This window comes from Rhinoderma darwinii, chromosome 1 (assembly GCF_050947455.1).
Source record: "Rhinoderma darwinii isolate aRhiDar2 chromosome 1, aRhiDar2.hap1, whole genome shotgun sequence".
NCBI lineage: Eukaryota > Metazoa > Chordata > Amphibia > Anura > Rhinodermatidae > Rhinoderma > Rhinoderma darwinii.
In genome coordinates, this window is record NC_134687.1 from 247,643,774 (window position 1) to 247,665,160 (window position 21,387).

Sequence of the window (21,387 nt, forward strand, 5' to 3'; positions counted from 1 at the left end):
AGGCACACTCAGCTTAGAATGGCCATTGACATTAAAAGCCTTAATCCATAGTCCTATTTAATCTATTGTGAAACAAAATCTAAACAACATAATAAAAAGTCAACCGCACCACGCATTCCCAGACAGTCTCCCACACTGGTACCAGCGAGGCCTTAAGCTGTGTAACTTCTGCGATCTGACGAGAGCAGGGACATTCAGCTTAGAATGGCCATTGACATTAAAGGCTTTAATCCATAGTCCTTTTTAATCGATTGTGAAACAAAATCTAAACGACATAATAAAAACTCAACCGCACCACGGATTCCCAGACAGTCTCCCACACTGGTACTAGCGAGGCCTTAAGCTGTGTAACTTCTGCGTTCGGACGAGAGCAGGCACATTCAGCTTAGAATGGCCATTGACTTTAAATGCTTTAATCCATAGTCCTATTTAATCTATTGTGAAACAAAATCTAAACGACATAATAAAAAGTCAACCGCACCACGGATTCCCAGACAGTCTCCCACACTGGTACTAGCGAGGCGTTAAGCTGTGTAACTTCTGCGATCTAACGAGAGCAGGCACATTCAGCTTAGAATGAGCATTGACTTTAAATGCATTAATCCATAGTCCTTTTTAATCGATTGTGAAACAAAATCTAAACGACATAATAAAAAGGCAACCGCACCACGGATTCCCAGACAGTCTCCCACACTGGTACTAGCGAGGCCTTAAGCTGTGTAACTTCTGCGATCTGACGAGAGCAGGCACATTCAGCTTAGAATGGCCATTGACATTAAAAGCCGTAATCCATAGTCCTATTTAATCTATTGTGAAACAAAATCTAAACAACATAATAAAAAGTCAACCGCACCACGGATACCCAGACAGTCTCCCACACTGGTACTAGCGAGGACTTAAGCTATGTAACTTCTGCGTTCTGACGAGAGGAGGCACATTCAGCTTAGAATGGCCATTGACTTTAAATGCTTTAATCCATAGTCCTTTTTAATCCGTTGTGAAACAAAATCTAAACGACATAATAAAAAGTCAACCGCACCACGGATTCCCAGAGAGTCTCCCACACTGGTACTAGCGAGGCCTTAAGCTGTGTAACTTCTGCGATCTGACGAGAGCAGGCACATTCAGCTTAGAATGACCATTGACATTAAATGCTTTAATCCATAGTCCTATTTAATCTATTGTGAAACAAAATCTAAACGACATAATAAAAAGTCAACCGCACCACGGATTCCCAGACAGTCTCCCACACTGGTACTAGCGAGGCCTTAAGCTGTGTAACTTCTGCGATCTGACGAGAGCAGGGACATTCAGCTTAGAATGGCCATTGACATTAAATGCTTTAATCCATAGTCCTTTTTAATCGATTGTGAAACAAAATCTAAACGACATAATAAAAATTCAACCGCACCACGGATTCCCAGACAGTCTCCCACACTGGTACTAGCGAGGCCTTAAGCTGTGTAACTTCTGCGATCTGACGAGAGCAGGGACATTCAGCTTAGAATGGCCATTGACATTAAACTCTTTAATCCATAGTCCTTTTTAATCGATTGTGAAACAAAATCTAAACGACATAATAAAAATTCAACCGCACCACGGATTCCCAGACAGTCTCCCACACTGGTACTAGCGAGGCCTTAAGCTGTGTAACTTCTGCGTTCTGACTAGAGCAGGCACATTCAGCTTAGAATGGCCATTGACGTTAAATGCTTTAATCCATAGTCCTATTTAATCTATTGTGAAACAAAATCTAAACGACATAATAAAAAGTCAACCGCACCACGGATTCCCAGACAGTCTCCCACACTGGTACTAGCGAGGCCTTAAGCTGTGTAACTTCTGCGTTCGGACGAGAGCAGGCACATTCATCTTAGAATGGCCATTGACGTTAAATGCTTTAATCCATAGTCCTATTTAATCTATTGTGAAACAAAATCTAAACGACATAATAAAAAGTGAACCGCACCACGGATTCCCAGACAGTCTCCCACACTGGTACTAGCGAGGCGTTAAGCTGTGTAACTTCTGCGATCTAACGAGAGCAGGCACATTCAGCTTAGAATGAGCATTGACTTTAAATGCTTTAATCCATAGTCCTTTTTAATCGATTGTGAAACAAAATCTAAACGACATAATAAAAAGTCAACCGCACCACGGATTCCCAGACAGACTCCCACACTGGTACTAGCGAGGGCTTATGCTGTGTAACTTCTGCGATCTGACGAGAGCAGGCACATTCAGCTTAGAATGGCCATTGACATTAAATTCTTTAATCCATAGTCCTTTTTAATCGATTGTGAAACAAAATCTAAACGACATAATAAAAATTCAACCGCACCACGGATTCCCAGACAGTCTCCCACACTGGTACTAGCGAGGCCTTAAGCTGTGTAACTTCTGCGTTCTGACTAGAGCAGGCACATTCAGCTTAGAATGGCCATTGACGTTAAATGCTTTAATCCATAGTCCTATTTAATCTATTGTGAAACAAAATCTAAACGACATAATAAAAAGTCAACCGCACCACGGATTCCCAGACAGTCTCCCACACTGGTACTAGCGAGGCCTTAAGCTGTGTAACTTCTGCGATCTGACGAGCGCAGGCACATTCAGCTTAGAATGGCCATTGACGTTAAATGCTTTAATCCATAGTCCTATTTAATCTATTGTGAAACAAAATCTAAACGAGATAATAAAAAGTCAACCGCACCACGGATTCCCAGACAGTCTCCTACACTGGTACTAGCGAGGCGTTAAGCTGTGTAACTTCTGCGATCTAACGAGGGCAGGCACATTCAGCTTAGAATGGCAATTGACGTTAAATGCTTTAATCCATAGTCCTTTTTAATCGATTGTGAAACAAAATCTAAACGACATAATAAAAAGTCAACCGCACCACGGATTCCCAGACAGTCTCCCACACTGGTACTAGCGAGGCCTTAAGCTGTGTAACTTCTGCGATCTGACGAGAGCAGGCACATTCAGCTTAGAATGGCCATTGACATTAAAAGCTTTAATCCATAGTCCTATTTAATCTATTGTGAAACAAAATCTAAACAACATAATAAAAAGTCAACCGCACCACGGATTCCCAGACAGTCTCCCACACTGATACTAGCGAGGCCTTAAGCTATGTAACTTCTGCGTTCTGACGAGAGCAGGCACATTCAGCTTAGAATGGCCATTGACATTAAATGCTTTAATCCATAGTCCTTTTTAATCGATTGTGAAACAAAATCTAAACGACATAATAAAAAGTCAACCGCACCACGGATTCCCAGACAGTCTCCCACACTGGTACTAGCGAGGCCTTAAGCTGTGTAACTTCTGCGTTCTGACGAGAGCAGGCACATTCAGCTTAGAATGGCCATTTACGTTAAAGGCTTTAATCCATAGTCCTATTTAATCTATTGTGAAACAAAATCTAAACGACATAATAAAAAGTCAACCGCACCACGGATTCCCAGACAGTCTCCCACACTGGTACTAGCGAGGCCTTAAGCTGTGTAACTTCTGCGATCTGACGAGAGCACGCACATTCAGCTTAGAATGGCCATTGACGTTAAATGCTTTAATCCATAGTCCTATTTAATCTATTGTGAAACAAAATCTAAACGACATAATAAAAAGTCAACCGCACCACAGATTCCCAGACAGTCTCCCACACTGGTACTAGCGAGGCGTTAAGCTGTGTAACTTCTGCGATCTAACGAGGGCAGGCACATTCAGCTTAGAATGGCCATTGACATTAAATGCTTTAATCCATAGTCCTTTTTAATCGATTGTGAAACAAAATCTAAACGACATAATAAGAAGTCAACTGCACCACGGATTTCCAGACAGTCTCCCACACTGGTACTAGCGAGGCCTTAAGCTGTGTAACTTCTGCGATCTGACGAGAGCAGGGACATTCAGCTTAGAATGGCCATTGACATTAAATGCTTTAATCCATAGTCCTTTTTAATCGATTGTGAAACAAAATCTAAACGACATAATAAAAATTCAACCGCACCACGGATTCCCAGACAGTCTCCCACACTGGTACTAGCGAGGACTTAAGCTATGTAACTTCTGCGTTCTGACGAGAGCAGGCACATTCAGCTTAGAATGGCCATTGACGTTAAGTTCTTTAATCCATAGTCCTTTTTAATCGATTGTGAAACAAAATCTAAACGACATAATAAAAAGTCAACCGCATCACGGATTCCCAGACAGTCTCCCACACTGGTACTAGCGAGGCCTTAAGCTGTGTAACTTCTGCGATCTGACGAGAGCAGGCACATTCAGCTTAGAATGGCCATTGACATTAAATGCTTTAATCCATAGTCCTTTTTAATCGATTGTGAAACAAAATCTAAACGACATAATAAAAAGTCAACAGCACCACGGATTCCCAGATAGTCTCCCACACTGGTACTAGCGAGGCCTTAAGCTGTGTAACTTCTGCGATCTGACGAGAGCAGGGACATTCCGCTTAGAATGGCCATTGACAATAAAAGCCTTAATCCATAGTCCTATTTAATCTATTGTGAAACAAAATCTAAACAACATAATAAAAAGTCAACCGCACCACGCATTCCCAGACAGTCTCCCACACGGGTACCAGCAAGGCCTTAAGCTGTGTAACTTCTGCAATCTGACGAGAGTAGGGACATTCAGCTTAGAATAGCCATTGACATTAAAGGCTTTAATCCATAGTCCTTTTTAATCGATTGTGAAACAAAATTTAAACGACATAATAAAAACTCAACCGCACCACAGATTCCCAGACAGTCTCCCACACTGGTACTAGCGAGGCCTTAAGCTGTGTAACTTCTGCGTTCGGACGAGAGCAGGCACATTCAGCTTAGAATGGCCATTGACGTTAAATGCTTTAATCCATAGTCCTATTTAATCTATTGTGAAACAAAATCTAAACGACATAATAAAAAGTCAACCGCACCACGGATTCCCAGACAGTCTCCCACACTGGTACTAGCGAGGCGTTAAGCTGTGTAACTTCTGCGCTCTAACGAGAGCAGGCACATTCAGCTTAGAATGGCAATTGACTTTAAATGCTTTAATCCATAGTCCTTTTTAATCGATTGTGAAACAAAATCTAAACGACATAATAAAAAGCCAACCGCACCACGGATTCCCAGACAGTCTCCCACACTGGTACTAGCGAGACCTTAAGCTGTGTAACTTCTGCGATCTGACGAGAGCAGGCACATTCAGCTTAGAATGGCCATTGACATTAAAAGCCTTAATCTATAGTCCTATTTAATCTATTGTGAAACAAAATCTAAACAACATAATAAAAAGTCAACCGCACCACGGATTCCCAGACAGTCTCCCACACTGGTACTAGCGAGGACTTACGCTATGTAACTTCTGCGTTCTGACGAGAGCAGGCACATTCAGCTTAGAATGGCCATTGACGTTAAATGCTTTAATCCATAGTCCTTTTTAATCGATTGTGAAACAAAATCTAAACGACATAATAAAAAATCAACCGCACCACGGATTCCCAGACAGCCTCCCACACTGGTACTAGCGAGGCCTTAAGCTGTGTAACTTCTGCGATCTGACGAGAGCTGGCACATTCAGCTTAGAATGGCAATTGACATTAAATGCTTTAATCCATAGTCCTTTTTAATCGATTGTGAAACAAAATCTAAACGACATAATAAAAAGTCAACAGCACCACGGATTCCCAGACAGTCTCCCACACTGGTACTAGCGAGGCCTTAAGCTGTGTAACTTCTGCGATCTGACGAGAGCAGGGACATTCAGCTTAGAATGGCCATTGACATTAAATGCTTTAATCCATAGTCCTTTTTAATCGATTGTGAAACAAAATCTAAACGACATAATAAAAATTCAACCGCACAACGGATTCCGAGACAGTCTCCCACACTGGTACTAGCGAGGCCTTAAGCTGGGTAATTTCTGCGATCTGACGAGAGGAGGCACATTCAGCTTAGAATGGCCATTGACGTTAAATGATTTAATCCATAGTCCTATTTAATCTATTGTGAAACAAAATCTAAACGACATAATAAAAAGTCAACCGCACCACAGATTCCCAGACAGTCTCCCACACTGGTACTAGCGAGGCCTTAAGCTGTGTAACTTCTGCGTTCGGACGAGAGCAGGCACATTCAGCTTAGAATGGCCATTGACGTTAAATGCTTTAATCCATAGTCCTTTTTAATCGATTGTGAAACAAAATCTAAACGACATAATAAAAAGTCAACCGCACCACGGATTCCCAGACAGTCTCCCACACTGGTACTAGCGAGGCCTTAAGCTGTGTAACTTCTGCGATCTAACGAGAGCAGGCACATTCAGCTTAGAATGGCCATTGACATTAAATGCTTTAATCCATAGTCCTTTTTAATCGATTGTGAAACAAAATCTAAGCGACATAATAAAAAGTCAACAGCACCACGGATTCCCAGACAGTCTCCCACACTGGTACTAGCGAGGCCTTAAGCTGTGTAACTTCTGCGATCTGACGAGAGCAGGGACATTCAGCTTAGAATGGCCATTGACATTCAATGCTTTAATCCATAGTCCTTTTTAATCTATTGTGAAACAAAATCTAAACGACATAATAAAAATTCAACCGCACAACGGATTCCGAGACAGTCTCCCACACTGGTACTAGCGAGGCCTTAAGCTGGGTAACTTCTGCGATCTGACGAGAGCAGGCACATTCAGCTTAGAATGGCCATTGACGTTAAATGATTTAATCCATAGTCCTATTTAATCTATTGTGAAACAAAATCTAAACGACATAATAAAAAGTCAACCGCACCACGGATTCCCAGACAGTCTCCCACACTGGTACTAGGGAGGCGTTAAGCTGTGTAAGTTCTGCGATCTAACGAGAGCAGGCTCATTCAGTTTAGAATGGCCATTAACATTAAATGCTCTAATCCATAGTCCTTTTTAATCGATTGTGAAACAAAATCTAAACGACATAATAAAAAGTCAACCGCACCACGGATTCCCAGACAGTCTCCCACACTGGTACTAGCGAGGCCTTAAGCTGTGTAACTTCTGCGATCTGACAAGAGCAGGCACATTCAGCTTAGAATGGCCATTGACATTAAAAGCCTTAATCCATAGTCCTATTTAATCTATTGTGAAACAAAATCTAAACAACATAATAAAAGTCAACCGCACCACGGATTCCCAGACAGTCTCCCACACTGGTACTAGCGAGGCCTTAAGCTGTGTAACTTCTGCGATCTGACGAGAGCAGGGACATTCAGTTTAGAATGGCCATTGACATTAAATGCTTTAATCCATAGTCCTTTTTAATCGATTGTGAAACAAAATCTAAACGACATAATAAAAATTCAACCGCACCACAGATTCCCAGACAGTCTCCCACACTGGTACTAGCGAGGCCTTAAGCTGTGTAACTTCTGCGATCTGACGAGAGCAGGCGCATTCAGCTTAGAATGGCCATTGACATTCAATGCTTTAATCCATAGTCCTTTTTAATCGATTGTGAAACAAAATCTAAACGACATAATAAAAATTCAACCGCACCACGGATTCCCAGACAGTCTCCCACACTGGTACTAGCGAGGCCTTAAGCTGTGTAACTTCTGCGATCTGACGAGAGCAGGCACATTCAGCTTAGAATGGCCATTGACGTTAAATGCTTTAATCCATAGTCCTATTTAATCTATTGTGAAACAAAATCTAAACGACATAATAAAAAGTCAACCGCACCACGGATTCCCAGACAGTCTCCCACACTGGTACTAGCGAGGCCTTAAGCTGTGTAACTTCTGCGATCTGATGAGAGCAGGCACATTCAGCTTAGAATGGCCATTGACAGTAAATGCTTTAATCCATAGTCCTTTTTAATCGATTGTGAAACAAAATCTAAACGACATAATAAAAATTCAACCGCACCACGGATTCCCAGACAGTCTCCCACACTGGTACTAGCGAGGCCTTAAGCTGTGTAACTTCTGCGATCTGACGAGAGCAGGCACATTCAGCTTAGAATGGCCATTAACGTTAAATGTTTTAATCCATAGTCCTATTTAATCTATTGTGAAACAAAATCTAAACGACATAATAAGAAGTCAACCGCACCACGGATTCCCAGACAGTCTCCCACACTGGTACTAGCGAGGCCTTAAGCTTTGTAACTTCTGCGATCTGACGAGAGCAGGCACATTCAGCTTAGAATGGCCATTGACATTAAATGTTTTAATCCATAGTCCTTTTTAATCGATTGTGAAACAAAATCTAAACGACATAATAAAAAGTCAACCGCACCACGGATTCACAGACAGTCTCCCACACGGGTACTAGCGAGGCCTTAAGCTGTGTAACTTCTGCGATCTGACGAGAGCAGGCACATTCAGCTTAGAATGGCCATTGACGTTAAATTCTTTAATCCATAGTCCTATTTAATCTATTGTGAAACAAAATCTAAACGACATAATAAAAAGTCAACCGCACCACGGATTCCCAGACAGTCTCCCACACTGGTACTAGCGAGGCGTTAAGCTGTGTAACTTTTGCGCTCTAACGAGAGAAGGCACATTCAGCTTAGAATGGCCATTGACTTTAAATGCTTTAATCCATAGTCCTTTTTAATCGATTCTGAAACAAAATCTAAACGACATAATAAAAAGTCAACCGCACCACGGATTCCCAGACAGTCTCCCACACTGGTACTAGCGAGGCATTAAGCTGTGTAACTTCTGCGATCTGACGAGAGCAGGCACATTCAGCTTAGAATGGCCATTGACATTAAATGCTTTAATCCATAGTCCTTTTTAATCGATTGTGAAACAAAATCTAAACGACATAATAAAAAGTCAATAGCACCACGGATTCCCAGACAGTCTCCCACACTGGTACTAGCGAGGCCTTAAGCTGTGTAACTTCTGGGATCTGACGAGAGCAGGGACATTCAGCTTAGAATGGCCATTGACATTAAATGCTTTAATCCATAGTCCTTTTTAATCGATTGTGAAACAAAATCTAAACGACATAATAAAAATTCAACCGCACAACGGATTCCGAGACAGTCTCCCACACTGGTACTAGCGAGGCCTTAAGCTGGGTAACTTCTGCGATCTGACGAGAGCAGGCACATTCAGCTTAGAACGGCCATTGACGTTAAATGATTTAATCCATAGTCCTATTTAATCTATTGTGAAACAGAATCTAAACGACATAATAAAAAGTCAACCGCACCACGGATTCCCAGACAGTCTCCCACACTGGTACTAGGGAGGCGTTAAGCTGTGTAACTTCTGCGATCTAACGAGAGCAGGCACATTCAGCTTAGAATGGCCATTAACATTAAATGCTTTAATCCATAGTCCTTTTTAATCGATTGTGAAACAAAATCTAAACGACATAATAAAAAGTCTACCGCACCACGGATTCCCAGACAGTCTCCCACACTGGTACTAGCGAGGCCTTAAGCTGTGTAACTTCTGCGATCTGACGAGAGCAGGCACATTCAGCTTAGAATGGCCATTGACATTAAAAGCCTTAATCCATAGTCCTATTTAATCTATTGTGAAACAAAATCTAAACAACATAATAATAAGTCAACCGCACCACGGATTCCCAGACAGTCTCGCACACTGGTACTAGCGAGGCCTTAAGCTGTGTAACTTCTGCGATCTGACGAGAGTAGGGACATTCAGTTTAGAATGGCCATTGACATTAATTGCTTTAATCCATAGTCCTTTTTAATCGATTGTGAAACAAAATCTAAACGACATAATAAAAAGTCAACCGCACCACGGATTCCCAGACAGTCTCCCACACTGGTACTAGCGAGGCCTTAAGCTGTGTAACTTCTGCGTTCTGACGAGAGCAGGCACATTCAGCTTAGAATGGCCATTGACGTTAAATGCTTTAATCCATAGTCCTATTTAATCTATTGTGAAACAAAATCTAAACGACATAATAAAAAGTCAACCGCACCACGGATTCCCAGACAGTCTCCCACACTGGTACTAGCGAGGCCTTAAGCTGTGTAACTTCTGCGATCTGACGAGAGCAGGCACATTCAGCTTAGAATGGCCATTGACATGAAATGCTTTAATCCATAGTCCTTTTTAATCGATTGTGAAACACAATCTAAACGACATAATAAAAAGGCAACCGCACCACTGATTCCCAGACAGACTCCCACACTGGTACTAGCGAGGATTAAGCTGTGTAACTTCTGCGATCTGACGAGAGCAGGCACATTCAGCTTAGAATGGCCATTGACATTAAATGTTTTAATCCATAGTCCTTTTTAATCGATTGTGAAACAAAATCTAAACGACATAATAAAAAGTCAACCGCACCACGGATTCCCAGACAGTCTCCCACACTGGTACTAGCGAGGCCTTAAGCTGTGTAACTTCTGCGATCTGACGAGAGCAGGCACATTCAGCTTAGAATGGCCGATTACGTTAAATGTTTTAATCCATAGTCCTATTTAATCTATTGTGAAACAAAATCTAAACAACATAATAAAAAGTCAACCGCACCACGGATTCCAAGACAGTCTCCCACACTGGTACTAGCGAGGCCTTAAGCTGTGTAACTTCTGCGATCTGATGAGAGCAGGCACATTCAGCTTAGAATGGCCATTGACATTAAATGCTTTAATCCATAGTCCTTTTTAATCGATTGTGAAACAAAATCTAAACAACATAATAAAAAGTCAACCGCACCACGGATTCCCAGACAGTCTCCCACACTGGTACTAGCGAGGACTTAAGCTATGTAACTTCTGCGTTCTGACGAGAGCAGGCACATTCAGCTTAGAATGGCCATTGACGTTAAATGCTTTAATCCATAGTCCTTTTTAATCGATTGTGAAACAAAATCTAAACGACATAATAAAATGTCAACCGCACCACGGATTCCCAGACAGTCTCCCACACTGGTACTAGCGAGGCCTTAAGCTGTGTAACTTCTGCGATCTGACGAGAGCAGGCACATTCAGCTTAGAATGGCCATTGACATTAAATGCTTTAATCCATAGTCCTTTTTAATCGATTGTGAAACAAAATCTAAACGACATAATAAAAAGTCAACAGCACCACGGATTCCCAGACAGTCTCCCACACTGGTACTAGTGAGGCCTTAAGCTGTGTAACTTCTGCGATCTGACGAGAGCAGGGACATTCAGCTTAGAATGGCCATTGACATTAAATGCTTTAATCCATAGTCCTTTTTAATCGATTGTGAAACAAAATCTAAACGACATAATAAAAATTCAACCGCACAACGGATTCCGAGACAGTCTCCCACACTGGTACTAGCGAGGCCTTAAGCTGGGTAACTTCTGCGATCTGACGAGAGCAGGCACATTCAGCTTAGAATGGCCATTGACGTTAAATGATTTAATCCATAGTCCTATTTAATCTATTGTGAAACAAAATCTAAACGACATAATAAAAAGTCAACCACACCACGGATTCCCAGACAGTCTCCCACAATGGTACTAGCGAGGCCTTAAGCTGTGTAACTTCTGCGATCTGACGAGAGCAGGCACATTCAGCTTAGAATGGCCATTGACATTAAATGCTTTAATCCATAGTCCTTTTTAATCGATTGTGAAACAAAATCTAAACGACATAATAAAAAGTCAACCGCACCACGGATTCCCAGACAGTCTCCCACACTGGTACTAGCGAGGCGTTAAGCTGTGTAACTTCTGCGATCTGACGAGAGCAGTCACATTCAGCTTAGAATGGCCATTGACATTAAAAGCCTTAATCCATAGTCCTATTTAATCTATTGTGAAACAAAATCTAACCAATATAATAAAAAGTCAACCGCACCACGGATTCCCAGACAGTCTCCCACACTGGTACTAGCGAGGCCTTAAGCTGTGTAACTTCTGCGTTCGGACGAGAGCAGGCACATTCAGCTTAGAATGGCCATTGACATTAAATGCTTTAATCCACAGTCCTATTTAATCTATTGTGAAAAAAAATCTAAACGACATAATAAAAAGTCAACCGCACCACGGATTCCCAGACAGTCTCCCACACTGGTACTAGTGAGGCGTTAAGCTGTGTAACTTCTGCGATCTAACGAGAGCAGGCACATTCAGCTTAGAATGGCCATTGACAGTAAATGCTTTAATCCATAGTCCTTTTTAATCGATTGTGAAACAAAATCTAAACGACATAATAAAAAGTCAACCGCACCACGGATTCCCAGACAGTCTCCCACACTGGAACTAGCGAGGCCTTAAGCTGTGTAACTTCTGCGATTTGACGAGAGCAGGCACATTCAGCTTAGAATGGCCATTGACATTAAAAGCCTTAATCCATAGTCCTATTTAATCTATTGTGAAACAAAATCTAAACAACATAATAAAAAGTCAACCACACCACGGATTCCCAGACAATCTCCCACACTGGTACTAGTGAGGCCTTAAGCTGTGTAACTTCTGCGTTCTGACGAGAGCAGGCACATTCAGCTTAGAATGGCCATTGACGTTAAATGCTTTAATCCATAGTCCTATTTAATCTATTGTGAAACAAAATCTAAACGACATAATAAAAAGTCAACCGCACCACGGATTCCCAGACAGTCTCCCACACTGGTACTAGCGAGGCCTTAAGCTGTGTAACTTCTGCGATCTGACGAGAGCAGGCACATTCAGCTTAGAATGGCCATTGACATTAAATGCCTTAATCCATAGTCCTTTTTAATCGATTGTGAAACAAAATCTAAACGACATAATAAAAAGTCAACCGCACCACGGATTCCCAGACAGTCTCCCACACTGGTACTAGCGAGGTCTTAAGCTGTGTAACTTCTGCGATCTGACGAGAGCAGGGACATTCAGCTAAGAATGGCCATTGACGTTAAATGCTTTAATCCATAGTCCTTTTTAATCGATTGTGAAACAAAATCTAAACGACATAATAAAAAGTCAACCGCACCACGGATTCCCAGACAGTCTCCCACACTGGTACTAGCGAGGCCTTAAGCTGTGTAACTTCTGCGATCTGACGAGAGCAGGCACATTCAGCTTAGAATGGCCATTGACATTAAATGCTTTAATCCATAGTCCTTTTTAATCGATTGTGAAACAAAATCTAAACGACATAATAAAAATTCAACCGCACCACGGATTCCCAGACAGTCTCCCACACAGGTACTAGCGAGGCCTTAAGCTGTGTAACTTCTGCGATCTGACGAGAGCAGGCACATTCAGCTTAGAATGGCCATTGACATCAAACTCTTTAATCCATAGTCCTTTTTAGTCGATTGTGAAACAAAATCTAAACGACATAATAAAAAGTCAACCGCACCACGGATTCCCAGACAGACTCCCACACTGGTACTAGCGAGGCCTTAAGCTGTGTAACTTCTGCGTTCTGACGAGAGAAGCCACATTCAGCTTAGAATGGCCATTGACGTTAAATGCTTTAATCCATAGTCCTATTTAATCTATTGTGAAACAAAATCTAAACGACATAATAAAAATTCAACCGCACCACGGATTCCCAGACAGTCTCCCATACTGGTACTAGCGAGGCCTTAAGCTGTGTAACATTCAGCTTAGAATGGCCATTGACATTAAATGCTTTAATCCATAGTCCTTTTTAATCGATTGTGAAACAAAATCTAAACAACATAATAATAAGTCAACCGCACCACGGATTCCCAGACAGTCTCCCACAATGGTACTAGCGAGGCCTTAAGCTGTGTAACTTCTGCGATCTGACGAGAGCAGGCACATTCAGCTTAGAATGGCCATTGACATTAAATGCTTTAATCCATAGTCCTTTTTAATCGATTGTGAAACAAAATCTAAACGACATAATAAAAAGTCAACCGCACCACGGATTCCCAGACAGTCTCCCACACTGGTACTAGCGAGGCGTTAAGCTGTGTAACTTCTGCGATCTAACGAGAGCAGGCACATTCAGCTTAGAATGGCCATTGACATTAAATGCTTTAATCCATAGTCCTTTTTAATCGATTGTGAAACAAAATCTAAACGACATAATAAAAAGTCAACCGCACCACAGATTCCCAGACAGTCTCCCACACTGGAACTAGCGAGGCCTTAAGCTGTGTAACTTCTGCGATCTGACGAGAGCAGTCACATTCAGCTTAGAATGGCCATTGACATTAAAAGCCTTAATCCATAGTCCTATTTAATCTATTGTGAAACAAAATCTAACCAACATAATAAAAAGTCAACCGCACCACGGATTCCCAGACAGTCTCCCACACTGGTACTAGCGAGGCCTTAAGCTGTGTAACTTCTGCGTTCGGACGAGAGCAGGCACATTCAGCTTAGAATGGCCATTGACATTAAATGCTTTAATCCACAGTCCTATTTAATCTATTGTGAAAAAAAATCTAAACGACATAATAAAAAGTCAACCGCACCACGGATTCCCAGACAGTCTCCCACACTGGTACTAGTGAGACGTTAAGCTGTGTAACTTCTGCGATCTAACGAGAGCAGGCACATTCAGCTTAGAATGGCCATTGACAGTAAATGCTTTAATCCATAGTCCTTTTTAATCGATTGTGAAACAAAATCTAAACGACATAATAAAAAGTCAACCGCACCACGGATTCCCAGACAGTCTCCCACACTGGAACTAGCGAGGCCTTAAGCTGTGTAACTTCTGCGATCTGACGAGAGCAGGCACATTCAGCTTAGAATGGCCATTGACATTAAAAGCCTTAATCCATAGTCCTATTTAATCTATTGTGAAACAAAATCTAAACAACATAATAAAAAGTCAACCACACCACGGATTCCCAGACAATCTCCCACACTGGTACTAGTGAGGCCTTAAGCTGTGTAACTTCTGCGTTCTGACGAGAGCAGGCACATTCAGCTTAGAATGGCCATTGACGTTAAATGCTTTAATCCATAGTCCTATTTAATCTATTGTGAAACAAAATCTAAACGACATAATAAAAATTCAACCGCACCACGGATTCCCAGACAGTCTCCCACACTGGTACTAGCGAGGCCTTAAGCTGTGTAACTTCTGCGATCTGACGAGAGCAGGCACATTCAGCTTAGAATGGCCATTGACATTAAATGCCTTAATCCATAGTCCTTTTTAATCGATTGTGAAACAAAATCTAAACGACATAATAAAAAGTCAACCGCACCACGGATTCCCAGACAGTCTCCCACACTGGTACTAGCGAGGTCTTAAGCTGTGTAACTTCTGCGATCTGACGAGAGCAGGGACATTCAGCTAAGAATGGCCATTGACGTTAAATGCTTTAATCCATAGTCCTTTTTAATCGATTGTGAAACAAAATCTAAACGACATAATAAAAAGTCAACCGCACCACGGATTCCCAGACAGTCTCCCACACTGGTACTAGCGAGGCCTTAAGCTGTGTAACTTCTGCGATCTGACGAGAGCAGGCACATTCAGCTTAGAATGGCCATTGACATTAAATGCTTTAATCCATAGTCCTTTTTAATCGATTGTGAAACAAAATCTAAACGACATAATAAAAATTCAACCGCACCACGGATTCCCAGACAGTCTCCCACACAGGTACTAGCGAGGCCTTAAGCTGTGTAACTTCTGCGATCTGACGAGAGCAGGCACATTCAGCTTAGAATGGCCATTGACATCAAATTCTTTAATCCATAGTCCTTTTTAGTCGATTGTGAAACAAAATCTAAACGACATAATAAAAAGTCAACCGCACCACGGATTCCCAGACAGTCTCCCACACTGGTACTAGCGAGGCGTTAAGCTATGTAACTTCTGCGATCTAACGAGAGCAGGCACATTCAGCTTAGAATGGCCATTGACATTAAATGCTTTAATCCATAGTCCTTTTTAATCGATTGTGAAACAAAATCTAAACGACATAATAAAAATTCAACCGCACCACGGATTCCCAGACAGTCTCCCACACTGGTACTAGCGAGGCCTTAAGCTGTGTAACTTCTGCATTCTGACCAGAGCAGGCACATTCAGCTTAGAATGGCCATTGACGTTAAATGCTTTAATCCATAGTCCTATTTAATCTATTGTGAAACAAAATCTAAACGACATAATAAAAAGTCAACCGCACCACGGATTCCCAGACAGTCTCCCACACTGGTACTAGCGAGGCCTTAAGCTGTGTAACTTCTGCGATCTGACGAGAGCAGGCACATTCAGCTTAGAATGGCCATTGACATTAAATGCTTTAATCCATAGTACTTTTTAATCGATTGTGAAACAAAATCTAAACGACATAATAAAAAGTCAACCGCACCACGGATTCCCAGACAGTCTCCCACACTGGTACTAGCGAGGCCTTAAGCTGTGTAACTTCTGCGATCTGACGAGAGCAGGCACATTCAGCTTAGAATGACCATTGACATTAAAAGCCTTAATCCATAGTCCTATTTAATCTATTGTGAAACAAAATCTAAACAACATAATAAAAAATCAACCGCACCACGGATTCCCAGACAGTCTCCCACACTGGTACTAGCGAGGCCTTAAGCTGTGTAACTTCTGCGATCTGACGAGAGCAGGGACATTCAGCTTAGAATGGCCATTGACATTAAAGGCTTTAATCCATAGTCCTTTTTAATCGATTGTGAAACAAAATCTAAACGACATAATAAAAATTCAACCGCACCACGGATTCCCAGACAGTCTCCCACACTGGTACTAGCGAGGCGTTAAGCTGTGTAACTTCTGCGATCTAACGAGAGCAGGCACATTCAGCTTAGAATGGCCATTGACATTAAATGCTTTAATCCATAGTCCTTTTTAATCGATTGTGAAACAAAATCTAAACGACATAATAAAAAGTCAACCGCACCACGGATTCCCAGACAGTCTCCCACACTGGTACTAGCGAGGCGTTAAGTTGTGTAACTTCTGCGATCTAACGAGAGCAGGGACATTCAGCTTAGAATGGCCATTGACATTAAAGGCTTTAATCCATAGTCCTTTTTAATCGATTGTGAAACAAAATCTAAACGACATAATAAAAATTCAACCGCACCACGGATTCCCAGACAGTCTCCCACACTGGTACTAGCGAGGCCTTAAGCTGTGTAACTTCTGCGTTCTGACCAGAGCAGGCACATTCAGCTTAGAATGGCCATTGACGTTAAATGCTTTAATCCATAGTCCTATTTAATCTATTGTGAAACAAAATCGAAACGACATAATAAAAAGTCAACCGCACCACGGATTCCCAGACAGTCTCCCACACTGGTACTAGCGAGGCGTTAAGCTGTGTAACTTCTGCGATCTAACGAGAGCAGGCACATTCAGCTTAGAATGGCCATTAACATTAAATGCTTTAATCCATAGTCCTTTTTAATCGATTGTGAAACAAAATCTAAACGACATAATAAAAAGTCAACCGCACCACGGATTCCCAGACAGTCTCCCACACTGGTACTAGCGAGGCCTTAAGCTGTGTAACTTCTGCGATCTGACGAGAGAAAGCACATTCAGCTTAGAATGGCCATTGACATTAAGTGCTTTAATCCATAGTCCTTTTTAATCGATTGTGAAACAAAATCTAAACGACATAATAAAAAGTCAACCGCACCACGGATTCCCAGACAGTCTCCCACACTGGTACTAGCGAGGCGTTAAGCTGGGTAACTTCTGCGATCTAACGAGAGCAGGCACATTCAGCTTAGAATGGCCATTGACATTAAATGCTTTAATCCATAGTCCATTTTAATCGATTGTGAAACAAAATCTAAACGACATAATAAAAAGGCAACCGCACCACGGATTCCCAGACAGTCTCCCACACTGGTACTAGCGAGGCCTTAAGCTGTGTAACTTCTGCGATTTGACGAGAGCAGGCACATTCAGCTTAGAATGGCCATTGACATTAGAAGCCTTAATCCATAGTCCTATTTAATCTATTGTGAAACAAAATCTAAACAACATAATAAAAAGTCAACCGCACCACGCATTCCCAGACAGTCTCCCACACTGGTACCAGCGAGGCCTTAAGCTGTGCAACTTCTGCGATCTGACGAGAGCAGGGACATTCAGCTTAGAATGGCCATTGACATTAAAGGCTTTAATCCATAGTCCTTTTTAATCGATTGTGAAACAAAATCTAAACGACATAATAAAAAGTCAACCGCACCACGGATTCCCAGACAGTCTCCCACACTGGTACTAGCGAGGCCTTAAGCTGTGTAACTTCTGCGATCTGACGAGAGCAGGCACATTCAGCTTAGAATGGACATTAACATTAAAAGCCTTAATCCATAGTCCTATTTAATCTATTGTGAAACAAAATCTAAACAACATAATAATAAGTCAACCGCACCACGGATTCCCAGACAGTCTCCCACACTGGTACTAGCGAGGACTTAAGCTATGTAACTTCTGCGTTCTGACAAGAGCAGGTACATTCAGCTTAGAATGGCCATTGACATTAAATGCTTTAATCCATAGTCCTTTTTAATCGATTGTGAAACAAAATCTAAACGACATAATAAAAAGTCAACCGCACCACAGATTCCCAGACAGTCTCCCACACTGGTACTAGCGAGGCCTTAAGCTGTGTAACTTCTGTGTTCTGACGAGAGCAGGCACATTCAGCTTAGAATGGCCATTGACATTAAATGCTTTAATCCATAGTCCTTTTTAATCGATTGTGAAACAAAATCTAAACGACATAATAAAAAGTCAACCGCACCACAGATTCCCAGACAGTCTCCCACACTGGTACTAGCGAGGCCTTAAGCTGTGTAACTTCTGCGATCTGACGAGAGCAGGCACATTCAGCTTAGAATGGCCATTGACATTAAAAGCTTAATCCATAGTCCTATTTAATCTATTGTGAAACAAAATCTAAACAACATAATAAAAAGTCAACCGCGCCACGGATTCCCAGACAGTCTCCCACACTGGTACTAGGGAGGCCTTAAGCTGTGTAACTTCTGCGATTTGACGAGCGCAGGGACATTCAGCTTAGAATGGCCATTGACATTAAAGGCTTTAATCCATAGTCCTTTTTAATCGATTGTGAAACAAAATCTAAACGACATAATAAAAATTCTACCGCACCACGGATTCCCAGACAGTCTCCCACACTGGTACTAGCGAGGCCTTAAGCTGTGTAACTTCTGCATTCTGACCAGAGCAGGCACATTCAGCTTAGAATGGCCATTGACGTTAAATGCTTTAATCCATAGTCCTATTTAATCTATTGTGAAACAAAATCTAAACGACATAATAAAAAGTCAACCGCACCACGGATTCCCAGACAGTCTCCCACACTGGTACTAGCGAGGCCTTAAGCTGTGTAACTTCTGCGATCTGACGAGAGCAGGCACATTCAGCTTAGAATGGCCATTGACATTAAATGCTTTAATCCATAGTACTTTTTAATCGATTGTGAAACAAAATCTAAACGACATAATAAAAAGTCAACCGCACCACGGATTCCCAGACAGTCTCCCACACTGGTACTAGCGAGGCCTTAAGCTGTGTAACTTCTGCGATCTGACGAGAGCAGGCACATTCAGCTTAGAAGGGTCATTGACATCAAAAAATGCTTTAATCCATAGTCCTTTTTAATCGATTGTGAAACAAAATCTAAACGACATAATAAAAAGTCAACCGCACCACGGATTCCCAGACAGTCTACCACACTGGTACTAGCGAGGCCTTAAGCTGTGTAACTTCTGCGATCTGACGAGAGCAGGCACATTCAGCTTAGAATGACCATTGACATTAAAAGCCTTAATCCATAGTCCTATTTAATCTATTGTGAAACAAAATCTAAACAACATAATAAAAAATCAACCGCACCACGGATTCCCAGACAGTCTCCCACACTGGTACTAGCGAGGCCTTAAGCTGTGTAACTTCTGCGATCTGACGAGAGCAGGGACATTCAGCTAAGAATGGCCATTGACATTAAAGGCTTTAATCCATAGTCCTTTTTAATCGATTGTGAAACAAAATCTAAACGACATAATAAAAATTCAACCGCACCACGGATTCCCAGACAGTCTCCCACACTGGTACTAGCAAGGCCTTAAGCTGTGTAACTTCTGCGTTCTGACCAGAGCAGGCACATTCAGCTTAGAATGGCCATTGACGTTAAATGCTTTAATCCATAGTCCTATTTAATCTATTGTGAAACAAAATCTAAACGACATAATAAAAAGTCAACCGCACCACGGATTCCCAGACAGTCTCCCACACTGGTACTAGCGAGGCCTTAAGCTGTGTAACTTCTGCGATCTGACGAGAGCAGGCACATTCAGCTTAGAATGGCCATTGACATTAAATGCTTTAATGCATAGTACTTTTTAATCGATTGTGAAACAAAATCTAAACGACATAATAAAAAGTCAACCGCACCACGGATTCCCAGACAGTCTCCCACACTGGTACTAGCGAGGCCTTAAGCTGTGTAACTTCTGCGATCTGACGAGAGCAGGCACATTCAGCTTAGAATGGCCATTGATATTAAATGCTTTAATCCATAGTACTTTTTAATCGATTGTGAAACAAAATCTAAACGACAAAATAATAAAGTCAACCGCACCACGGATTCCCAGACAGTCTCCCACACTGGTACTAGCGAGGCCTTAAGCTGTGTAACTTCTGCGATCTGACGAGAGCAGGTACATTCAGCTTAGAATGGCCATTGACATCAAAAAATGCTTTAATCCATAGTCCTTTTTAATCGATTGTGAAACAAAATCTAAACGACATAATAAAAATGCAACCGCACCACGGATTCCCAGACAGTCTCTCACACTGGTACTAGCGAGGCCTTAAGCTGTGTAACTTCTGCGATCTGACGAGAGCAGGCACATTCAGCTTAGAATGGCCATTGACGTTAAATGCTTTAATCCATAGTCCTATTTAATCTATTGTGAAACAAAATCTAAACGACATAATAAAATATCTAACGCACCACGGATTCCAAGACAGTCTCCCACACTAGTACTAGCGAGGCGTTAAGATGTGTAACTTCTGCGATCTAACGAGAGCAGGCACATTCAGCTTAGAATGGCCTTTGGCATTAAATGCTTTAATGCATAGTCCTTTTTAATCGATTGTGAAACAAAATCTAAACGACATAATAAAAAGTCAACCGCACCACCGATTCCCAGACAGTCTCCCACACTGGTACTAGCGAGGCCTTAAGCTGTGTAACTTCTGCGATCTGACGAGAGCAGGCACATTCAGCTTAGAATGGCCATTGACATTAAAAGCCTTAATCCATAGTCCTATTTAATCTATTGTGAAATAAAATCTAAACAACATAATAAAAAGTCAACCGCACCACGGATTCCCAGACAGTCTCCCACACTGGTACTAGTGAGGCCTTAAGCTGTGTAACTTCTGCGATCTGACGAGAGCAGGCACATTCAGCTTAGAA

At 41.9% G+C, this 21,387-nt stretch overlaps 8 pseudogenes; all 8 read right to left on the bottom strand.

Annotated features, from left to right (window-relative positions):
- Positions 1-286: 286 nt before the first annotated feature.
- Positions 287-400, bottom strand: LOC142711705 (5S ribosomal RNA; annotated as a pseudogene).
- A 3,976-nt stretch (positions 401-4,376) lies between these two features.
- On the bottom strand, positions 4,377-4,493 carry LOC142709623 (5S ribosomal RNA; annotated as a pseudogene).
- Positions 4,494-5,678: 1,185 nt separating this feature from the next.
- On the bottom strand, positions 5,679-5,795 carry LOC142683709 (5S ribosomal RNA; annotated as a pseudogene).
- Positions 5,796-6,422: 627 nt separating this feature from the next.
- On the bottom strand, positions 6,423-6,539 carry LOC142683720 (5S ribosomal RNA; annotated as a pseudogene).
- Positions 6,540-11,070: 4,531 nt separating this feature from the next.
- LOC142690743 (5S ribosomal RNA) lies at positions 11,071-11,187 on the bottom strand (annotated as a pseudogene).
- Positions 11,188-11,816: 629 nt separating this feature from the next.
- On the bottom strand, positions 11,817-11,930 carry LOC142711716 (5S ribosomal RNA; annotated as a pseudogene).
- A 2,278-nt stretch (positions 11,931-14,208) lies between these two features.
- Positions 14,209-14,322, bottom strand: LOC142711727 (5S ribosomal RNA; annotated as a pseudogene).
- Positions 14,323-20,535: 6,213 nt separating this feature from the next.
- LOC142711394 (5S ribosomal RNA) lies at positions 20,536-20,649 on the bottom strand (annotated as a pseudogene).
- Between the last annotated feature and the right edge of the window lie 738 nt (positions 20,650-21,387).